The sequence below is a fragment of the Lissotriton vulgaris genome, unplaced genomic scaffold (assembly GCF_964263255.1).
Source record: "Lissotriton vulgaris unplaced genomic scaffold, aLisVul1.2 SCAFFOLD_456, whole genome shotgun sequence".
Lineage (NCBI taxonomy): Eukaryota > Metazoa > Chordata > Amphibia > Caudata > Salamandridae > Lissotriton > Lissotriton vulgaris.
The window spans coordinates 661,594-673,437 of NW_028253265.1; positions in this window are offsets into that span (position 1 = coordinate 661,594).

Consider the following 11,844-nt stretch of genomic DNA (forward strand, 5'->3'; position numbering starts at 1 on the left):
TGCATGATGAGAAGTCTAAGGTGTGCCCTGCATGGGATCACTGTGGTGACAACCCTGCTCAGCCTAATGTCAGACAACATGTCATATGTTAACATGGACAATGTATGTGGAGAAGTCATGGCGTGGGAGTTGAAGTCCAAGTCAGGAAGGAGCACGTAGTACAGGGAGTCGATGGTGTTGCTTCTGGTGAAGTCGATGGTGTTGGTGAAGCAAACAAGCCCACAATGGTCCATCCATGTAAGGGGTAGCTAACTGTTGTTTTGGGTCTGCTCATCACAGGAAACATCAAGTGTCATGCGTTGCTGCAGGCTGGCCAGCTGAAGCAGCACAGAATGTCAAATGTGTGTTGTGTGTTTTCCTGCATCCTACCTAGCAAATGCAAATGACAGTGCATTTGGTGGATCACTGACAGTGGCAGACGGGAGAAAAGCCACTCATGCAACTGAGCTGCACAAAAAAAATATGTTGGGTAGTAGAGGGAGTAAATTCTGAGAGGCAATATTATATGCAAACAAGTACCAAAGCATTCTGCTGCAATACATGGATAACCTGAGAAACAACATGTCATGAATTCCAACACACAAATCCATCAACATCAACAACACATCCAGCACAACCAATTACTAATTCCTCTTTCCCTCATATGTCACAGGGGACCAAGGATATACACTCGGACCATGGATGATGACACCCCTACGAAACCCCACCATCCATGGCCAGAGGCAGTATAATGCGGTACACAGATACACAAGGTCCATTGTTGAGCGCACATTTGGTGTTTTAAAATCACGTTTTCGGTGCTTGGACATCACAGGTGGCAGCCTTCTGTACAGCCCTGAAATGTTGAACCAAATCTTCCTGGCATGTTGTGTGTTGCACAACATATGTGTGAGTACAAAAGCACCATGGATCCAAGTGCCAGAACCAACAGATGAAGATGAGAACGAAGAAGAGGCTGGTGTTGTACACCCCACAGCAAATGCAGCCGGACTTGCATGAAGGAACCGAATCATAAACAATTTCTTTGACTGAGTCAGTCACATTGTGACGGTCCCCCTCCGATGAATGTCAAAGCAAAATGACCACACACGTGTGTCAAATAAAATGTCAGAAACACATACTATGTCTACGTGTCTCTGTCTCCCCTTGGCACTGTTCTCATGAAACAGTTACGTGACCCAACATGTTTTAAGTTAAAACACTACTTCATTGATGTTGGGAATGTGTCCACAGTACAGATGTGCTCTGCTCTGCAGTGTATGACACTATAGTCTACATGGTGCTATGTAGGCCAGCCAATGTAAAAGGTTGTTTCCCCTGAGTTTAATACAAGCAAACTAGTGTGTTGTTTGTGAGGAGGATAAGAATCTGAATCGTTGACATTGGCCAAATCAAGGTATATTGGTGGTGGTACTCAGTGTGAAAATTAAAATTAAGGAGTGTGTGAAATGGTGTAAAGGATGCTAATAGTGCATGCAACCCTCCAATATACAATGGGGCATATCATCCAAACCCTTGTTAAGAATATGTGAGTCTCAGTGGCCGGAAACTGTCCCTAAAAAAGCAACAATGGGCTTGCTAATCTGCGTGTTACAATTCATATAGAGGCCTGTGTTAGATGTGCAGGATATCTAGCCTGGGCATGTATTTGAAATATATCCTGCATATTAGCAATCCTATTGTTGATGTATCATTGGCAATTAACAGCTGCACAGATGGCCATGATGTTAATGAGGTTCTTGAACATATGCCCTGATGATGTATGGGTGGAATCGGGTAAGAGCTGAAAAGAGGGCATGTTATGTCTGGCAAACATGGAAAATGGGGTGTGAAATGTGGCACATTATGACATTTGGGTGTCAAGTTGGGGGTCAAATATGGAAATGGGGAGTAAAATGTCACACAATTTTGGATTTTGGGTGTCAAGTTGGGGGTCAAATACAGAAATGGGGTGTGAAATGTGTCACATTATGACATTTGGGTGTCAAGTTGGGGGTCAAATACGGAAATGGGGAGTGAAATGTGGCACAATTTTGGAATTTGGGTGTCAGGGTGGGGGTCAAATACGGAAATGGGGCGTGCAATGTGGCACATTTCGACATTTGAGTGTCAAGTTGGGGGTCAAGTACGGTAATGGGACGTGGACTGTTGGGCAGTATGAAATATATGGGACATATTTGACAACTATTAGATTTGGGGGTCTCCCGTTGGCACAGGTATGTACGTGGGACAAGCACAGACCCTCTCCTCTAGTCAGGACAAGGGGATTACACTCCCAAAATAACCCCTGCTCACCCTTTAGGCTGTGTGGTTTGACCTGTCAAGGCTTATTTCAGAGGCGTTGTAAGTTAAGCAGTTGTAACTACATACAGTAACCCAGTGACAGCACTACAAATGGACACCACACAGGTATCAAAAATAAGTATGCTTTATATAGAGTTACCACAAGACCATAAACGACAAAAATACACACTATGATTACTTTACGATGGTAGATTTAAGCTTAGTTCAGTTCAGTTCTTAGATGCGACCCTCTGTGTCAATGTACCTTAAGTTGTGTTGCGCTTCCACGACAAGCAATGTCGCAGCGATGGAAAATGCGGCAAAGTTCAGATACAAAGAAATAAAGATGTGAAGATCTTCCAGATGAGGCACGCTTCTCGGGATGCGAGAAGTTCTCGGTTCGATGCATGGACTACGGCGGCGACATCCTTGTTCAGAAATGCGACGGCAGCAGCTTCGACGGCGGCGCGCCTCTCGAGGATGTGAGGCGCTTTCTCCGATGCGGTGCAATGCGACAGTTCCAGTGGCGACACCCTTGTTCAGAAGTGCGACGGCAGCAGCAGCGACGGCAAAGCGCTTCCTCTTCGTTGCGGCACGCTTCTCTCGTTGAGTCATGCTTCCAGCTCCTTGCGACACGCAGTTCCTCACAAGGCCCAAAACAGCAGCAGGCACTTCCGCAAGAACTCTGGGGAGCTGGGGGTTGAAGTGTGTTGTCGCTGAGACTTCAGCAGGAGGCAAGCTCTTTTCCAAGCCCTTGGAGATCATTCACAAGTTGAAAGCAAAGTACACAAAGTTCCTTTCTCCTTCCTTTGGCAGTAAGGCAACCACTGCAGGCCAATCCCTCAAGCAGCACTTCAGCTTGGGAATAGTCTCTCTTCCGGTTCCTCTCCTCAGTAAAGGTTTTGTCTTGTAGTCCAAAAGTGATCTAATTTCTTGGGATCAGGGTCCCAATATTTATACCCAGAAATCCTTTTTTCTCTGAGGGGAGAGGGGCCTTTGCCCAGTCCAAACCAGTTCTGAAGCACTCTGTTTACCAGACTTTTCCTCTCCTTTCACGGTGCATGGCAGAAACATCAGACGCCCCACAGGAGGTGGATCCAGCATTGTGGAAGGAAAGTACAGTCCTGGAGCACTTTGTTTACAGGACTCCTTCCCTTCTTTCAGTGTGCAGGGCAGAGACATCAGCCGCTCCCCAGGTGGTGGAGCCGGCATTGTGGAAGGCAGGCACAGCCCTATTCAGAGTTCAGGTGCACTCCTCCCGCCCATCTAGATCTCTATATTCACCACTGGGTGACTCAGCCTGTCTCCGGGAATACCCCAGCTCTGCCACTCACAAAACCAAACAAAGAAATACACAACCTAGAAGAGGCAGGGGTGAATGGTTAGACAAGCAAATATCTACTTTCTAAAAAGTGGTATTTGCAAACACAGAATATGAAAGAAAACTTTGCTAAAACTTACTTTATTATTCTGAGTCCAGGCATACTAAACTTGAATTTCTACTATGCTCGCTGAGCCTGTTAGGATTATAAAATGTAACAATTCTAACAGTCCATTCTGGCCTATGGAGAACAGGTAGCCTTGCAATAGTGAAAAACGAGGATGGCTGTAATTCACTATTAGGACACGCCACTCACCTTATACTTACAATGCACCCTGCCCTCGGGCCTACCATAGGGGTGACTAATATGAAGAAAAGGGAAGGTTTAAGGACTGGCAAGTGAGTGCATTTGCCCAGTCAGCATGACAGTACCAGACTGCATGCAGGCTCTGCAATGGCAGACCTTAGACACATTTAACAAGGCTGCGTCTATGAGTGGTACAACCAGTGCTGCAAGCCCACCCGCAGCATTCGGATTACACACCCTGGCACACACAGTGCACTAGACTAGGGTCTGACAAGTAAACCAAATAGCCAAACATGGAACCACTGATCAATACATCAATTTACAATCGGGAGCACTCTCACTGTGGCACTGAATAGCAGTGGCACAGTGCCCAAAGCATCTAAACACCAGCAAAAATACATGCGGCAACAGAAACATGGAAGGGAGACCCACGCCAATGGTGGCAGGCCTAACAACAACAATGTGAAATGTGGTGTATAATGGGGCAACAAGATTTATCTGTCTGTCATAAGACATTAGCCTGGAAGCCAGTACCACATACAGATCGACACGGTCTATCATTACTATGTTGACAAGATACTTGCCAAAACTGATGGACCACCACCACCAACGACACACAGAAAACATCAAAATCTCCAAAAGGGTACATGCATGGGTGAAGACACATCCCACAGCTGCACAGACAACTATATGAGGATACACACTGACACCTGGCTCATTCATAGCTGCCAGTGAGACACATCTCCCAGTGCATATTAACCACTACGGAACATCAACATCTGTCAAAACACATGCAGGTACACACACCCCTGGAAGTGTACAGAAAGTGATGGCCCTATGTCATGTGTCCCCCATGGGTGAGTAGCACATGTAAAATAAATACTCATTACTGATGGCCCACTTGTGAGCAATGCCAATACGGCGTGACATGTGTGGTGGTGAAGCCAGCAAATAGTACAGATGTGCTTGGGTACAGTGCAGCCGGGAGCTTAATTTGTATGGGCAACTTCATTCGTTGTTTGCTGAACTGCTGCAACTCTTGGTGAATGGCGGCATCACTACACATCTGCTGCAGCCCTGAGGCTAATTTAAAGAAAAATCAGGGCCTGCTCACCGCACCGCTGAGCCAGGGAATCCTGAACCACAGAGTGCGCACATAACATATATGAGTCGCTTGCTATGTGAGCACACAGAAGAGCTTGGCCCCCCAGTTTGTGGTAGTGGTGCAATTACCATTACGGTGTCACTGGTAGGAGGTCTAGGCTCACAATGCACAGGGGAGTGCAAACAGTGCCCTGGACAACTGATCCACTGGACTGGGCCATTGTAGCAACTTAGACCCTGACGCCAACCCACAGTATCCCTGGGTGGTCCTGTGCACTGACACCTGATCCTGGGAGGATGACCAGGAGGGTCACACCCTACATCCTGTGACGGACCACTACGCTCCCTGGTTTGTCAAAGCGTGCCCTAGATGGACTACAGTGTCCTCCAGGAGTCCTGCTGCCTAACGGGTGCTTGGTGAAAGTGGGGATATACACTTAGGACAAACTGGTTGCGAGTCATGATGAGTCACAGTGCACCTGGACATCCCTGAGTGCCTTCACCACACCCCACCCGCCCCTGACCTATCCTGACCTTAGACTGTCTGATTCTGGGCACTGTGGATCTGGTGGTCAGCGCAGGGAGACGACTGAAGGTTTGTTGTGATTCTGCGTGCTGGGGTGGTACGGTGGTGCCTCTGCTGGCCCTGCCGCTAAACACAGTTTCCGCATAGCCCCACTTCCACCCACTCTGCTCCCCTCTGCTGTGTGGACTATCTATGACTGCGGCCATGTCCCAGCACTCACCAACTGCTGTGCCTTTGGCGTGGTCACACAAGTGTGACTGGAAGGACTCGATGCCTGAGAAACACTGATAGGTGCGGCAACAGACGCTCAGTACGCGTGCCATACTGCGACCACACAACAAGTGACTTGTAAGGGACACTCTGCCAACCAACCCTACTCGCATTGCAGATGTGGATCAAAGTGTTGCGCCCACAGACAGGAACTGTGGAATGTTCATTCTGACATCGTAGTGCAGGCAAGGCCTCCACCCCTGTGAACAGAGCCAAGCGGCTCGGATAAATCACCCACATGCACTGTCCAGCTGGACACTGTCCACCAAGCTGCTAACCTGTTGTCACGCATGGAATGGAGATCTCCAGGTGCCCTACACTTCAGCCTGTGATCCATGCTGAATGGTGCAACCCTGGTGTGGCAGCTTCACCTGCGACAGGTGGACATTCCGAAGCCCCACCTAATCCACGCCAGGAGGCAACATGTGGCTGAGACCCCAGCCACATGTCACACGGCACTCGTGCCAGGATGGCTGATGGAGGCGCACTGACCTTCCCTCCATCCTTCATGGGCAAATCAAGTTAGATGAAATTGCAAACCACAATGGATTATGGCTCTGGCAAGCAGGATACATGGTTAGTAGCAGTTGAAAAGCTGGGTGAGTCACTACAGCAAGTATGCTCTCCCTCAATGAACAAAATTGTGAATGTGGCAATAGACCTCACACATCTACGTGCAGATCCTCACTAACTGGTAGATCATTCCATTCCCGCAGAAGCTGACATTGCTCAAATTGCCCTGCATGTTGCAGCTGCATTCCTACATATAGTACACTTATTCAACCATGTAGAGTTGATGGAAGACAGAGTTGAGGATGCCGAAAGATGGACACAATGCAACAATGTACGCATGGTGGGCCTGCTGGAAGGACAGGAGGCTAACAATCCGGATGTGTACACTGTGACTTGGGCCAACTAGATGCCACCTGAAGGCACTCTCTCATCTTGCGTCATACTTGAACGGGTAAACAGGGTGCCTAAAAGATCATGGCAACTGGTTTGAAGCCACCTACATTCTAGATCCGCATCCTCAACTACAGGGACAGGGATGACATAATGCAAAAAAATTAATACAACAAGACATTCCGGTTGTCAATCATACTAAATTTCCACCCAGGACTACACGTCACTAAACACAGATACACATTCATGACAATCAAAGAATGTCTTAGGCAATACAAGCTTCAGGACTCTATCCTGTTCTCAGCATGTCTACGTGTAGTAGCAAAGGGAAATACTCAAATCGTTCCAAATCAAGAACAGGCTGGACAATGGATGGACTCTTACGCCTCTGAAAAAACTGAGACTGTGCCCACTTATCCGCAACAGCGGTCGCACAATGCAGCCTCCCGCCGCACCAATGCAGGAAAAAGGTGGAGGCAATCTCACCCCTCACAATCAGCAGGACCGGCATTGAGCCAGGTGCAGATTGAATGTTGCAAGGTACTCAACGCCACAGCGGACATCGCAGGATTTCAACTGGACCACCTGGCTCTACCGTGAGCCAACAGGACCAGATCAGCCACAATCACTCCTCAAAAGAGCCACAGGAATCTCAAAACTCTCATTAACTGCCCAATGTCATTCCACAAATGTCCAGCTACATCGCCTATAAGCTGTACTTGTGCGCCACGTGGGTGACACACCCTTGGTAACTACAGGGACCAGCAGTCATGGCATGTCTATCCTGAACTGTCTTGTGTCCCAATCCCTGTGAACTCCCACATACTTGCATTTTGGCTGTGTCACGATCACTGATCCATGAGAACCCAGAGGGCCCTCTCATTCACAAACTGTGCTCCCACGTGTTTCACCTATGTCAGTACGTATCTTCGGGCTGGGATGTTGCACCTTGTGGCGCACGCCCACTTGCAACTGTCTGGCAGCTGGGAACCTCACAAGAACCAATCAAGACAATTGCATATCCTTGGTCCATCATGCGGTACGTAGCACACACACCTCTGTCATTGTGTGAATGTTACCTTGGTACAAGGTTTTGATGATTGACGTTAGCCAATTCTCCTATTGTACTAACTTATGCTTTTGGAACTGTTTGCATTTCCATCTAACATCTGTAGAAGGTCAATTTCCAAACATTCAGTGCCAGGGTAGCCAACACTACAACCAACTTACATTTTTGAGACTCCTACTTGCACATGTGCTCTCTAATTGATTACACTTTACACCAACTATGACCTCCCTCAAAATGGGTACATGGAATGTGCGGGGCATACACACTCCATCATGTGGGTGGTAATTTTAATACTATCTCAAACAACACCACATAGACAGGAAATTCATTTGTCTAAAAGCTGAAATGCCACCTCTACATCAACGTTGGCTGTGACAGTTGGATGCCACAGGATACTCAGTGTATGCAGGAGTGGAACAAATATGGGTCAGAAGGGGGTCACCTTTCCATCCATGAACGTCAAAATAGAGATCAAAGACAGCTATGTAGCAGTGCATGGCATTATAGACATCAGGCCTGTAGTACTTGCCTCGCTGTATGCAAACATGGAACAGGGGGCGTTCTTCTATCACATCCTGGCTGACACTGCTGGAGCCACCCTGAGCAGATAGTGACTGTTGACTCCGGATCATAACTCCAGCAATGTCAGCCATGGACTACTGGAGAGCAGTGAAGGGGCTCTGGGTGTCTGTGAGTGTTTGCATGCAGTCTCTAATGGGACTGAGACACCCACGTAGGCCCGCAATTCGGTCTGCCAGTTGCTGAAACCCCACCTGCACCTTTTCCCCCAACTGCTCCTGGAGGTCGATGACCCGCCTTTGGAAGGCACGGGTGGTGGGATCTGGCTCCTGAGAGCTAGCTGGGGTGGGAGGTGCCTGCTGCTCGTTGGTCTGAGCAGGGGGTGGGGTTGGCAAAAGACTGCTGGGTAGCCGTGCTCCAGAGGCCGACGATTTGATGCTGTCGATCAGGAGTTGCAGGGAGTCGACGTCGATGTCCACATACTCATCCATGTCATCAGCGGGTGCTAGGCCAGGCTGCTGTTCAGGAAGTGCTGTCTCGCCCTCTGAAATGTGATATTGGAGATACATTACATCAGTGTTTGTCTGCAACAATCATGTAGTTGTTTATTTCACTTAGAGACAGCAAGACAATGTCAGATCCTACTGATTTGGGGTGGGGGCGGACAATTTGTTGCCAAATGGCTATGAATTTGATGAGGTTGCATATGTGAAGTTGTAGTGGTACATGGTGGTCTCACAGTGCCATATTGGCAATAAGACCTAGCTAAATGGCTTTGCTTTCGCGCATGGAAACTGCCACTGGAGCGGAGATGATGTTAACGCTGTGCTTGAAGATATGCCCTGTGATGTTAATTGACACTGGCAATAGGGCGTCAGTTTGTGTCCCATCGTCGCATATGCTCATCCTTCCACACTATCCTGTTCCTATCCTCCCCTCCCCTTTAGTGGTTGGATCTTCTTTGTTCCTGTTTTGATCCAGGCTGTATAGCTAATGGATGTTTGTGCGGCAGGGTTCCATGCGGCACACGTTTGGGTAGACTTCATACACCACAGTGTGTCAGCGTTGGTGATGGGTGTCCAGTTGTTGATTGCTGGTTTGTGGTTGGTGGTTGTGTAGCTGTTTGAGATGTATCTGTGCATGTCTTGTGATGCAATGGCGTAGGTGTAGTCCTCCTCAATGTTTGTGATGGAGTACCTGAGTGATGTGTATGGATGTTGAGCACCGATTCAGATGCTGTCTGCTTGTGGGAGTAGGAGCATGTTTCTGTGGATGGTGACAGGCTTGAAGGTGGAGTGGACACATCAACAGTAATTCAATTCCATTATTGGGATGTGGTATGAGCTCATTGACTCTCCTGTTGTGAAGTGTGGCGCACCTGTGGGTCCTGATGAGTGCCTGTGCACAGTCACAATCTGGCAGAGTACAATGTTATATATATTATGCTGTATTACATTTGTGCTGGGCTACAGTTGTTTCCCAATGTGGGATTTGTGGTTCACAAATGGGGTGTAGTTGATGGTTGCAATGGCATGCAGGGAGAAGATGTTGTTGATGTAGATGGCAAGAGGCACGCGGGGGCAGCATCAGTGGCCAAAAAACATGCGTGGATTGTTGAAAAGAAGGCCAAAAGGACATATAGAGTGAGTAGCAGATGACCAGGAAAGAAAGAGCATCAGTAAATGGATGAGGGTGAAAAGTTTGAATGGTAAAAGGTTACAATGATTGCAATATTGAGCGTTAAGCAGGTGACAGAGGTCCATTTGTACACCATGGCTGAGGCACAGGTGAACCGGTCGATGGAGGAAGCCATCAGATAATCACACTAAATAGTTCAGGTGCTTGTGTGAGGCCACATGCAAGGTTGGTGGCTAGAGCAATTCCAAATAGAAATAGTCATAGGTCCTGCTCCTCTCTCCCCCCAGCGGACGTCATTGAGTAGTGTTACAATCATTAAAATTAGCAAAGTGAGGTGTTAGGCGCTATGGGGCAGATTTATGAGGCCGTTGCGCCTCTTTGCGCCGCAATTGCGTCACTTTATTTGACGCAACTGCGGCGCAAACAATGCGCCCTATTTACAACGTGACGCATCTAGGAGATGCGTCACATTGTAAAGCACTGCGCAATAAGGAGGCGTTCCTGCGCAGGGGGGGGGCGTTCCTGAGTGACTGAGTGAAATCTATGAGATTTCACTCAGTCACTTTCAGGGCAATGCTGCGTCAAAACCCTGCGCCTGCCTGAAGCAGGCGTGTGTCTTGACGCAGCCTTGTGCAGATGGTGTACCCCCGAGCCTTGCTGGAGCTGCGTCGCGCTTGCGACGCAACTCCAGCAGTGCGCCACATTTCCGGCACAGATGCGCCACGCATCTGTGCCGTTTTTGCACCATGGTGCGCCGCATTATAAATGCGGCGCACCATGGGTGGCGGAGCTGTGGCGCACTGTGGTGCACGTTAACTGGCGCATCCCTGGGGATGCCCCAGTTAACATAAATCTGCCCCTTAGTGTCTAGGCATGATGTGGTTACATCAGACAAACAATGCTGCATCACGTTTGCAAGCATTTGGGGCTCTTATGTGTGACCCGCTGTGCAGGATCCAGACTTGGCACTGTTGGGCCAAACTTCGTACAGTTGGGCAAAGACAGTGTGCATGATGCCATGTATGAGTCCAGTTAGGGTAACTGTACATTTAGAAGCAGAGCCAGTGTGTGTGTGACCTATGTGCAGGTCAGTACACAGTGTGACATATGCAGAGCTCCATGAGAAGCAGAACTGTACCTACACGGCCCCAGTACATGGTTCCTGTGCAGTAATGTCTTTATCAGGTCAATAGACATTCCGGTATTTTGACATCTCCAGAGTGTCATACATCCCAAAGCACTGCGTAACTGCCTCTTATAAACTGCAGAGATCACATCATACGCAGTACAATTTAGACTTGATGCCTATGTGGAAATGGTGCCTTGAAATTGCGTGACACAACTCTTATGTGCATGTCTCACAACACTGATGTTTTGTGTGGCCCACTACTGCATTGACAGGTCATGTGTGCATGGCAGTCGATGTGAACAGTGTCATGTGGACAACATGTCATTCACCTCCACAGTGATGTAGTTTTTACTGTGACTGTAATGTTTTTCCTCATGTTTACGTCACGTTTCTTGAGGCCTGATAATGACACATATTTACATTTGTTCACTCACAGATGGTTGTCAACCCATCACACAGGGTGACATAGAACGATTCTGGGACCCACACACCACTGGTGAGTATTGGCATTTGAAATTGCCATGTTGTGGTGTCATGAATGTCAGTACCGAATGGTACACATGGTTGATTGGCATTATGAGTGTGTACCGCATGTCACTCTGCCACAATGTGCAGACGTATATTGGAGATCCAATTTGTCTGCAAATTGTTAGTTGGATGTGGGGCAACGCATATCATTCTCAGTTTTGACTTTGCACATCATGAGACAGTGAGACAGCTTTCTATTCCCGGGCATGAAATATAGCACCAATATGCCAATATGCTCAATGAGGCA